This window comes from Pteropus alecto, unplaced genomic scaffold (genome assembly GCF_000325575.1).
Source record: "Pteropus alecto unplaced genomic scaffold, ASM32557v1 scaffold210, whole genome shotgun sequence".
Classification (NCBI taxonomy): domain Eukaryota; kingdom Metazoa; phylum Chordata; class Mammalia; order Chiroptera; family Pteropodidae; genus Pteropus; species Pteropus alecto.
In genome coordinates this window covers 3,171,242-3,182,970 of record NW_006431288.1, presented here as the reverse complement: position 1 = coordinate 3,182,970, position 11,729 = coordinate 3,171,242, and the positions used below count along the sequence as shown (strand labels likewise).

Here is an 11,729-nt window from a genome sequence, read left to right as displayed (position 1 = left end):
TTTTTTTAAGTGAAATAATGACTGTGTTTAAATTGTACAGAGATATTTATAAAAGTGATGAATTTTCAAGCTGTTCTGAGGAGATGTAGTATAGGAGAAGAAAAGAGAAAAATCCTACCAACCATACTGCATCAGCCTTTTTTTATTCCATTTGTAAAGTTATTGAGTTTTATTTTAAGCATACATGATTTTTGTTAAATCCATTACAATGCTATGTAGATAGCTAAAAAGAAATTAATTGAACCTTTAAAAGTTAGCAAATTTTAATTCTACTCCTCATCATTTTGAAGTAAATATCCTGCTTGTTAACAGTTTAGAACCTGCTCCAGCTCTAAAGGAGAAAAATTCCTCTGTTCCCAGGACAGGAAACTCCCCTCCGAGAACCCAACCCTGCGGCACTCTCTGTAATCTCTGCCAAAAGGACACTGCAGCACAAGGCTTGTCTCTGTTTCAATAGGCCATATGGCCTGATAAGGGTAACTGATTTCCATTACTTTAATTAACAAAATTAATTTTTTTTTATCTAATGAGGACACTTGGGTGTGACATGGGTAGTGGCAAGATGACGAGTGCTGACCCCATAGTTAAAGGGAAAGTGAGGATGACCCAGGACATTGCAGGAGGTAAGGAAGCAACAAAGGACTCTTGAGCCTCAGAGTCATTAGGGACAGGTGACTATACCAGTATACTGCTCCTCCCCCTCTTAGGACTTTTTCCAACTCCCATTGGAGAAGACTTGGAATTTTTTATCCCTTTGTAATGCTGAATTTCAGAAATCTATTACTTCCTCCTCCTAAGTCCCCGAATAATGAGTCTTGGTGAAAGCTACAGGAGACATAAGGTGTCACTCAATCCCCCATCAAGTTTCTCCAACTGGAGCTCTAGGTTCTGGCTCCCTCTAAACACCAAATTACACTCTCCTAGGCCAACAGGTTTCTGAGCCAGGGCAGGCTCAACTGCAGAAGGCTCAACCTGAGGTCTCTGCAAATGCAAAAACAAAGGGGAACCCAGGCCTCGAGTTGCCCTCTGCCTCTCAACTACTATTTGTTGTCTTTCCCTCCTCAGAGCACCCTAAACCTTACATCCTCCCAAGCCTCAACACCAGCTTCTCCTGCGAGATGACTTGCAGCCAGCTTTGTTTATGTGTCTGGCATCAGTAGGTGACAGGGAGATTTGCTTCTCATCGGTTTGATCAATCTTTCTGCTGTTGAAGCCTCTCAATGAGTTGAAAGTGATTTTCCCTGCTGTATGTACAGGTAGGAGTAGATCACTTTCAATTTCTAGTACCGCGACAGCAGCACTCTATCAAGTTGTTGTGTTGCATAACCATGAGAGTGGGGTACAGCGTTTCAAGTGTACATGGAGTGATAGCGATACCTGACTATGTGATCTATCTTATCCTTGTTTGCTGGTGTGCTTCATGTCAAAAGCACAGCTATTTCTAGTGCATTAGTTTTCCTTTTCTCTCTGGGGGTCTCTGAAACAAGGAAGGCCTCTAGGGATGGTTAAAAGGAGAAAGACAACACTGTCATGATTAGTTCTGATGCCTTAGGGAGCTAATGCTTAGCCAAGAGATATCATGTGGAAGTCTCAAAGCTATTTTCCTGCTTTCTCTAGAAATATGTTTTCACTCTTCTTAAACATAGTTCAGATAACTTCTTATGAGTTCTCTTTTGTGGGACCCAATAAAGAGCATTACTTCTTTAGGCTAGATGGTATAAAGTCCTGGTTCTGATTCATAGAAATGACTTTGCAACAATGTTTTAAGGATGACTCATTATTTTCCATCTGCAAAAATAAAAGGACACAATCTGGGTTTGTGTACAAGCAGGTATCCAGGCAAGCCACTCTATGGAACACTCCACAGAGTGTTGTGCTTTAACCTTCACCCTATAGGTAAAGGGAAAATAGCATACCCCAAGGTTACATTAAAGTTAGTTGCAGGGTAGGACCTCCTGCACCACTTGTTCTTATCAAGGGGATTCAAGTACATTTAGAAACTGATAGCAATAAATTGCTTATCTTGTCTAGGTATCTCATTTTACAGATGAGAAGGCTGAGACCCACAGAGATGAAGTCGTTGTCTGAGATCCCAGATTGTCTTAGTATTAACTTTGAATTAGATTTGGAATCCCTTTTTATTTATGTATTAGAGTTCACTCATGTGTTTATTTAACAATTTTTATTGACTATTGAGCACCCATGATGTGCCAGGCAGGCAGAGTTCTAGGTCCTGGAAATCAAAAAATAATTTAAATAGATATCATTTCTGCTCTCATGGGGATTATATTCTGCAAGTGTATAGAGGACATATAAATAGATAAATAAATACATATATAGTGTCAGTAGTGTCAGTGCTATGACAAAAATAGAGTGAAGGGGATAGAAATAGAAAGTTATGGGGGTGCCATTTTATATGAAGTGTTAGGGAAATATCTCTTTAACATTACATTCAGGAGAGACATAAATTGAGGAAACAGTTACGTAGCCCTCTGAGAGGAAACCATTTTAGAAGGAATTACAGTTGCAAGCTCATGAATTCATAATTGTCCCCCTTTTATCACAGAAACAGATATTTAGAATTTATATATTTTCTTATACATACATTTAACCTCCTCCCCCAACTCTTAATCAGTGGCCTAGGGTAGTTCTACAGAGATCACCTATAAAACAAACAAACAAACAAACCAACAAAAAAAACAAGAGAGGGTGGGTAGAAATGTACAAAATTATAGACTCTCAGTATTCTCAAGGTGAATCTGGTTCTAGCATCTACCATGTAGCCATCTATTATTGATCTACTCTAGGATGGATAGGTTGGCAAGAGAATTGAGACATGCACTTCTAGTAGCTATAATTGGTTAGCATCTCACTGTGTGCATCTGGAGTATCTGAAGAATAGAAGATACTCCTTGGGGCCAAAAAGTTGGTTCCCAGTTTCTGCTTCTCATATCCAGAAACCAAAGCCAGCAAATAAGAGGGGACGATGTCCTATTGCAATTTACAGAGTTCTCATTACTACATCAACGAAGGCAGCATGTGTAAGCACACCTGGGTTTTCTTCAGAATTAGAAAAAAATTTTTTTTATAGATGCAAACAGAGCACCAAAGACTCTAGGGAATAGAATTGCATGTGGTTTGACTCAGCCATGTGTAGTATTAAAGCATGGGAGGTATGGCTAGCCTGCTCATTTTCTCTTACAAAGTTTTTATAAGACTTGGGGTTGGAATGTTCTCCAGAGCCCCATCCTATGTCAATCTAATTTTGGTATTTCCCTCATATTGGTAAGATTCTACAAGGGCTACAGAATACTATGACAGTTTCCTTTCTCTGAAATGGCTCCTAGTCACTCAAAACAAGACAGGGCATAGACATACATAATAGAGTCAGGCACACAGGGTCTGTGATGACGTACCACAGGGTTCAAGGAGATAAGGGTGGTCTTGGATAGTCTAGAGAACATTGTGGGACAGGCTGGACTTGAGCTAGATTTTGAGAAATGGGTAAGAATCAAATAAGAGAATGACAGAGAAGGCCAGATAGAAGATGGGGAAATCCAAGTATGATTTGTTTTATAAGACAACAAAAAGGCTGGCCTGAATAGCATGGGGACTCTTTTTGGTACAGAGGAAACTATGGGTGAAAAATTTGAGTGATTTGGGAGAACCACTGGGTAGGCTTCCATGCCAAATAGAATTTAGTGGTGAAGAGCATGGGCTAATAGATCAATTACCTGGGTTCAAATCCTGTTTCCAGTACTCTAAAACGAGAATCAATTATGTTTTATTATTTTTTTATTTTTTAACATAAAAAAGGTAATGATACCTAATTTAGATGTTTGCCATGGATGTGAAATAAATCAATACATGTGAAGTTATAAGCAAACCTCTAGCATATAGTAAGCACTCAATAGTCATTAATATTACTAATAAAACCATATTTTGCTTATATTGAGGATGTGAGGTCATCGTAGATAATTGAGCAGAGTTGTAACTTAATAAAGGAGATGAAGAGGAAAGTCTTATTATAGACAGAGCAATCTGATGTGGGAAAGTGGTGGTATGAAAGGTGGATCTCACCAGGTGAGAGATGAGAGGAGCATTTCAGGCTGAGTGTGCTCAGGTCTTGCAGAGACTACAATAACAAGAGAAATCTCAGATTTATTTAAGGAAAGGATTGGCAACTCCTCACTTGAGAAAAGTCACCATCCTGAACATGTATTCCCAGCTTTCAGATTCACACAGAGGGTGTCAGAGGGCAGACTGACAGGAGTTGGTTGAGGATACACACATTCCTCACATTGCTGGCCAGCCCAGTTCCTTGAGTACAACAAAACCTTTTCCAGCAGAAAAATATCTTTCCAGAGCTATTTCTGTCAACCCAAAAATGACTGAAATGGTTGGAAATGAGGAGATTTCAGTTTTCCCTTCTTACAGGCCAGAATGGTATAACTTTTTGAGCTTCTCTTCATTGTCCTGACCCCTCTTAATGGCTTCAGCCCTAACCAAAGTGACAAATGTCACTTCAGCTCTTTTCCTCTGAAGTCCTGCACAGAACAGTCCTACAGCATGTTGGCTGGCCAAATGGGCTGGCAGAAGGGAGGTTTTGCTGTTGGCCCTCTTTATAGAAGAATGTTGATCCACCCCAGCCAATCATGACAAGAATCCTGCCCCAGTGGACACTGGGTTAGTCACCAGCTGGATTAGTTACGAGGGCCCAGGGTGACTAGAACAGAGGCTTTTTTTAGTATGAGGACTGGTGGTAGGTAAGTGCCGCTATACTGTTTTCTTTTTCTAGTCAAAAAAAAAAAAATATTGGTTAAAAAAAGGTCAAAATGTTAGCTTTATTTCTTTCCTTTTTTATTTTATGTTAGTTTCAGGTGTATAGCTTACAGCTTAGACATTTATATAATTTATGAACAGTTTACTAAGTGATCCCCTCAATTACTCTAGTACCCACCTGGCAGTATACATAGCCATTACAATATTATTTATATTAAGCATAAAGACTATATTCTTTATGCTTACTTCACATCCCTTTGACTATTTTGTAACTACCAATTGTACTTCTTAATCCATTCACCTTTTTCACCCAGCCCCCCAACCCCCTCCAATATAACTATTACCATTTTGTTTGTTCATTTATTTTGTTCTTTAGATTCCACATAAGTGAATTCATATGATATTTTTCTTTCTCTGTCTGACCTATCCTCTAGGTCTATCCATGTCATTGCAAATGTTAAGGTTTCATTTTTTATGGCTGAGTAATATTCCATTGTGTGTGTGTATATATCACCTCTTCTTTATCCAATTGTCTATTGATAGACACTTAGAAGGTTGTCCAATTTCATTTTTTTACATGTATCTGTTCAGTATTCCCAACATCATTTATTGAATAAATTATCATTACCCCAATGAATCCTTTGTCATAAATTAAGTGACCATATAGGTGTGGGTTTATTTCTGAGTTCTCTAGTCTTTGCATTGATATATGTATCTGTTTTTATGCCAGTACCATGCTGTTTTGATTACTATAGCTTTGTGGTATAGTTTGATATCAAGTAGAGTGATACCTCCAACTTTATTTTTTTTCAAGTTTGAGGTGGCTATTTGGGGTCTTTCATGGTTCCATATACAATTTATGATTATTTGTTTTAGTTCTTTGAAAAATGCCAATGGTATTTTGATAGGAATTATATAAAATATCTAGATTGCTTTGGGTAGTGTGGACATTTTAATGATTTTAATTCTTTTTATCTATGAGGATGATATATGTTTCCATTTAGTTATATCTTCTTCAATTTGTTTCTTCAATAACATAAGTTTTTGAGAACAGGTCTTTTACCTCCTTAGTTAAATTGATTCCTAGGTATTTATTGTTTTTTTTTTTTTAATTTATTTATTTTAATTAGTTTCAAGTATATAGTACATTGGTTAGGCATCCATATAGTTCACAAAACGATCCCCCCCAATTGTTCCCTCTCTCTCATAATCCTCTCCCTAGCCAACATATTAATGCTAACTGTATTCTCTATCCTGTGCTCCCCATCCTCATCACCATTTATCAGCTATTACATTGAACTTTTTTAACCCTTCACCCCATTATCCCAGACCCCCAGCCCTCCCTTCCCTCTGTCCTTCACCAAATTGTCTACTATATTTGTGAGTCTGTTTTGATTAGTTTGTTCTTTTGATTCCTTAGATTCTGCATATAAGCGAAATCACATAGTGTTTTATCTTTCTGATTTTTAATACTTCCTAGGTCCATCAAAGCAATAACTTTATCCATCCCCTTCCTTTTAGTCTGTGTGTGTCTTTTAAACTGAAGTGAGTCCCTTATAGGCAACATGTAGGGATCTTGTTTTCCATTTCATTCATCCACTCTATCTTTTAGTTGGAGCTCTAAATTCTTTTCCATTTGAGGTACTTATTGATAGGAATGTAATTGTTACCATTCTTTATTCCTGTTTTTGGTACATGTTTTTTCTTCTTAAAGGAGTGCCTCCAACATTTCCTGTAATATTGGCATGGCAAATTCCTTTAGCTTATTTTTGTCTGAGAAGCTCTTTATCTGTCTTTCAACTCTAAATGATAGCTTTGCTAGATAAAGTATTCTTGGTTGTAGATCCTAGGTCTTCATCACGTTGAATATTTTGTGCCAAGCTCTTCTGTCCTGCATAGTTTCTTTGGAGAAATCAGCTGTCAATCTTATGGGTGCTCTCTTGAATATTCTTTCTTTGTAGTTAACCTTCGGCATTTTAATTATGATGTGTCTTGGTGTGGGCCTCTTTGGATCCCTGATTTTTGGAATTCTCTGAGCTTCCTGGGATTTTATGTCCATTTCCTTCACCAGGTTAGGGAAGTTTTTCATCATTATTTCTTCAAACAGCTGTTCAACATCTTGATTTTCTTCAGATGGATATTTGGACCCTTAGTAGCATCCTATATGCTCCTTAAATTATTTTTATAGTCTTGGCATCTTGTCTCTTGCCATTCTAATTGAATGCCCTTGGCTTTCCTGTCCTCTAGATAGGGCTTTTGATCCTTTTCTTTATTCACTTTGTTTATTCCTTTGTTTATTCAATTTAATATACTTCTCATCTCAAATAATATGTTCTTCATTTCAGACTGGTTCCTTTTTATAATTTCCATTTCCGTTTTTATGTTTTTTATCTCTTTGTTAAAGTTCTCACTGAACTTATCTATACTTCCCCAAAGTTCATTGAGCATCTTTATAACCAGTGTTTTGAATTCTGCATCTGTTTCATTACTTGACTCCATCATATCTGGATCTGTGTTCTCTTCTCTTATATGGTTTCTGCTTCTTTGTCTTCTCATTTTGGCTGCCTTTCCATGTCTGTTTTTATGTACTAAGCAAAGCCCCTAAGTCTCCCGGTCTTATTAGTGTGGATTTGTGAAGTAGGTGTCCAGTGGCACAGTCCTGAGAGGGATTTAGCTGCAAGCCATGTTTGGCCCCAGCCTGTGCCCCTCTGGGGCCTCCTGTTAAGATTCAGCAAGAGTTTACAGCCATGCCACCCTCAACAAGACTGATCTTGTCTGATCTCAGAAGCTAAGCAGGGTTGGGCCTGGTTAGTTCTTGGATGGGATACCACCTAGGAAGATCAGATGCTGTAGGCATAGAAAATAAAAAATAAGGGATTGTAAGCTGACAAGGTCCTTGCAATCTGTGAGGTCAACCAAGGGTTGCCTCGCCTAAAAAAAAAAAAAAAGATTCAACAAGCAATCCACAGATGCTGTGCTTATAGTTGCTTCAAAAGGCCACACCAGAAACCAAGGCCAGCTGCCTCCAGTATGAGTCTAGGCATTGCTCAGCAAGGAGCACCTGACTTGCTGATGATATAACTGAATGTGGCTTGGGTGGGGCCGCGAGTTAGGGGAGGTGGAGTTTCAGAGAGTCCTCTGGGAGGAGCAATCCAGTTTGATGATGCCTCCGCTATAGTGGTGTTATGTCCACTCAGTGGAAGTTGGGAGGGCTCAGCAGGGAACAATGGATACCACCGGCACTTCTGTACAGAGTAAGTCTTACCTGGACCTTCATTCTGACAATGTGTCCCTGTAAGTCCCTGGTGCCCCCTGTGTGTAGCCTAATTGACACTGGTGCTCAGAGTGAGCAGGTCTGTCACCACAAAAATCTGCTCGCAGACATGGCCCCTTTAAGAGGCATCTGCTGCTGCCATTGCTGCAGCCTCGATCTCACTCAGCTGCTCTAGACCCGGCAGGCCAACATCCTCGCCCTATCCTACCTTCTTCTGTTGCAGGTTGATTTCTTGGGTTTCTCCCTGGTTGTATAGCTTGTTCATCTAGATCTCAGGTGATTTTTCCTTCCTGCTTGCTCCTTGTTTCTGTCACAACTTTGATTTGGTTGTCAGAGGGGTGAACAGAGCCTCTGTCATCGCCATTTTTTTCCCTCCAGTATTTATTATTTTGATGCAATTTTAACTGGGATTATTTTCTTAATTTCTCTTTCTGACAGTTCATCATTGCTGTATAAAAATGCAACAAGTTTGTAAATATTAATTTTGTATCCTGCTACTTTACTATATTTATTAATCAGTTCTAACAGTTTTTTTTGGTAGAATCTTTAAGGTTATCTCTATATAGCATTATGTTATCTAAAAGTGACAGTTTTACTTCTTCCTTTCCAATTTGGATGCATTGTATTTTTCTTTCTTGTCTAATTGCTGTGGCTAGGACATCCAATACTATGTAGAATAAAAGTGATGGACATGAACATCCTTGTCTTGTTTCTTATCTTCAGGAAAACACTTTTAGCTTTTCCCTATTGAGCGTGATGTTGACTGTGGATTCGTCACATATGCCCCTAATATTGAGATATGTTCCCTCTAGTTCCATTTTGCTGAGAGTTTTTTTTTTTAAATCATTATTGCATGCTGGATTTTGTCAAATGTTTTTTCTGCATCTATTGATAATATATAATTTTTATCTTTCAATTTGTTATTGTGGTGTATCACATGAATTGATTTGCAGGTGTTGAATCCACCTTGTATCCCAAAAATAAATCCATCTTGATTATGATGGATGATCTTTTTAATGTATTGCTGAATTTGGTTTACTACTGTTTTGTTGAGGATTTTTGCATCTATGTTCATTAGGAATATTGGCTTATAATTTTCTTTCTTTCTTTCCTCCTTTCCTCCTTTCCTCCTTTTACTTTCCTCCTTTTACTTTCCTCCTTTTTCTTTCTTTCCTTCTTTCCTTCTTTCCTTCTTTCCTTCTTTCGTTCTTTCGTTCTTTCCTTCTTTCCTTCTTGCCTTCTTTCCTTCTTCCCTTCTTCCTTCCCTTCTTCCTTCCCTTCTTCCTTTCCTTCTTCCTTTCCTTCTTCCTTTCCTTCTTCCTTTCCTTCTTCCTTTCCTTCTTCCTTTCCTTCTTCCTTTCCTTCTTCCTTTCCTTCTTCCTTTCCTTCTTCCTTTCCTTCTTCCTTTCCTTCTTCCTTTCCTTCTTCCTTTCCTTCTTCCTTTCCTTCTTCCTTTCCTTCTTCCTTTCCTTCTTCCTTTCCTTCTTCCTTTCCTTCTTCCTTTCCTTCTTCCTTTCCTTCTTCCTTTCCTTCTTCCTTTCCTTCTTCCTTTCCTTCTTCCTTTCCTTCTTCCTTTCCTTCTTCCTTTCCTTCTTCCTTTCCTTCTTCCTTTCCTTCCTTTCCTTCCTTTCCTTCCTTTCCTTCCTTCCTTCCATCTTCTTCTTTTTTTTTTTGTAATATCTTTGTATAGTTTGCAAATCAGGGTAATGGTGGCCCCTAAAATGAACTTGGGAGCCTTTCCTCCTCTTGGATTTTTTGGAGTAGTTTGAGAAAAACAGGTGTTAATTCTTCTTTAAATGCTTAGTAAAATTCATCTGTGAAGTCATCAATCCAGGACTTTTGTTATTTAAAAGAATTTTTTGATAACTGATTTGATTTCATTAGTAGTAATCAGTCAGTTCAAGTTTTCTGTTTCTTCTTGCCTCATGCTTAGGAGACCGTGTGCTTCTAGAAATGTATCCATTTCATCAAGATTGTTCAAAATGTTGACATATAACTGCTCACAATATTTTCTTGTAATCCTTTGTATTTCTGTGGAGTCAGTTTTTACTTTTCTTTCATTTCTGATTTTATTTGTGTCACCTTTCTTTTTTTCTTGAAGAGTCTGGTTAAAGATTTATTAATTTTGTTTATCTTTTATAAGAACCAGCTCTTGATTTTATTGATTTTTGTAATTTTTGACTCTATTTTGTTTATTTTTGCTTTGATTTTTATTATTTGCCTTTTTCCTACTCATTTCGAGCTTTGTTTGCTATTTTTCTAGTTCCTTTAGATGTGAGGTTTATTTGATATTTTTCTTGTTTCTTGAGGTAGGCTTGTATTGCTATGACTTTCCCTCTTAGGACTGCTTTCATCGTGTCCTGCTTTCTTATACCATATACAAGAATAAACTCAAAATTGATTAAAGACAAATGCAAGACCCAAAACCATAAAACTCCTAGAAAAAAAATACAGGCAGCAAACACTCTGACATTGCTCTTAGAAATATGTATTTTTTTCTAATAAATTTCCTTGGGCAAGGGAAACAAACAAACAAAATAAACAAATGGAAGTATATCATTTTTGCACAACAAAGGAAACCATCAACAAAATGAAGAGACAACTTACTGAATGAGAGAAGATCATTGCCAATGATACATCTCACAAGAGATTAATATCTAAAATTCATAAAGAACTCATACAACACTAAAAACAACAATCAAATTAAAAATGGGCAGAAGATCTGAATAGGTATTTCTCTAAAGAGGACATGTCCCTAATAGACATATGAAAAGATACTCTGTCAGAATGGCTATCATCAATAAATCAAAAAATAAGTCTTGGTGAGAATGTGGAGAAAAGAGTTGGCGGGATTGCAAACTAGTACAGCCACTATGGAAAAAAGTTTGGATGTTCCTCAAAAAATTAAAAATAGAACTTATGACCCAGAAATTATACTTCAGGGTATTTATCCAAAGGAAACCAAAACAGTATTTCAAAAAGATATATACATCTCATGGTTGCTGCCACGCTATTTATAATAGTCAAGATATGGAAGCAACTTATGTGTTGTTTTCAATATCACCTCTGAGGTAAATTGTCTTTAACCTGCAAAATTGCAGCACTCACAGGCTGTCATCTAAACAACTGCATTCAATGGAAGAAAACAAACTCCCTCTTTACTGTCAGTCATCTTTTAATTATGTAGAAACAGTAGCTAAGCTGATAGAAAGTGGGGAAAGCAATCAGGCCCTCTTCCCCTTAAATGATGAGTTAGTGATTTGAGAACCTGTATGATCCTTGTTCTCTTGCCAAGCACAGGCCTGGCAAAGGAGCTAGGGAGACAGGAAATGCTTCAGACAGTTGAGTGTTTGGAAATGGCAGTAAGGAAGGGTATGTGTGACTGCATTTTCAGAAGAAAGCCTTGATATTTTCATCATTTTATATTGATTTAACATCTTCCACTGTAAGCTTGGTGTTTGCAAAATTCTAAAATGACTTTTGGGGTTTCCGTGTACCTGGTTTTGTCCTGTGTTGAAATCCAGACCGAGCGTCCTTTTTTTATATTCTATTTGGAGGCCTCTTTTAAATGGAAATTTTTATTAAGAAAAAAAACTACTGTAAAAGTGTACTGGTGAGGTAAAGAGTTAGAATTGACAGAAATAAGAGCTTGATTCCTTTACTCAGAAGTCAA

General features: G+C 37.5%; 1 pseudogene; it reads left to right on the top strand.

The window, feature by feature from the left end:
- Window positions 1-7,519: 7,519 nt before the first annotated feature.
- LOC112470951 lies at window positions 7,520-7,638 on the top strand (annotated as a pseudogene).
- The last annotated feature ends 4,091 nt before the right edge of the window (window positions 7,639-11,729 follow it).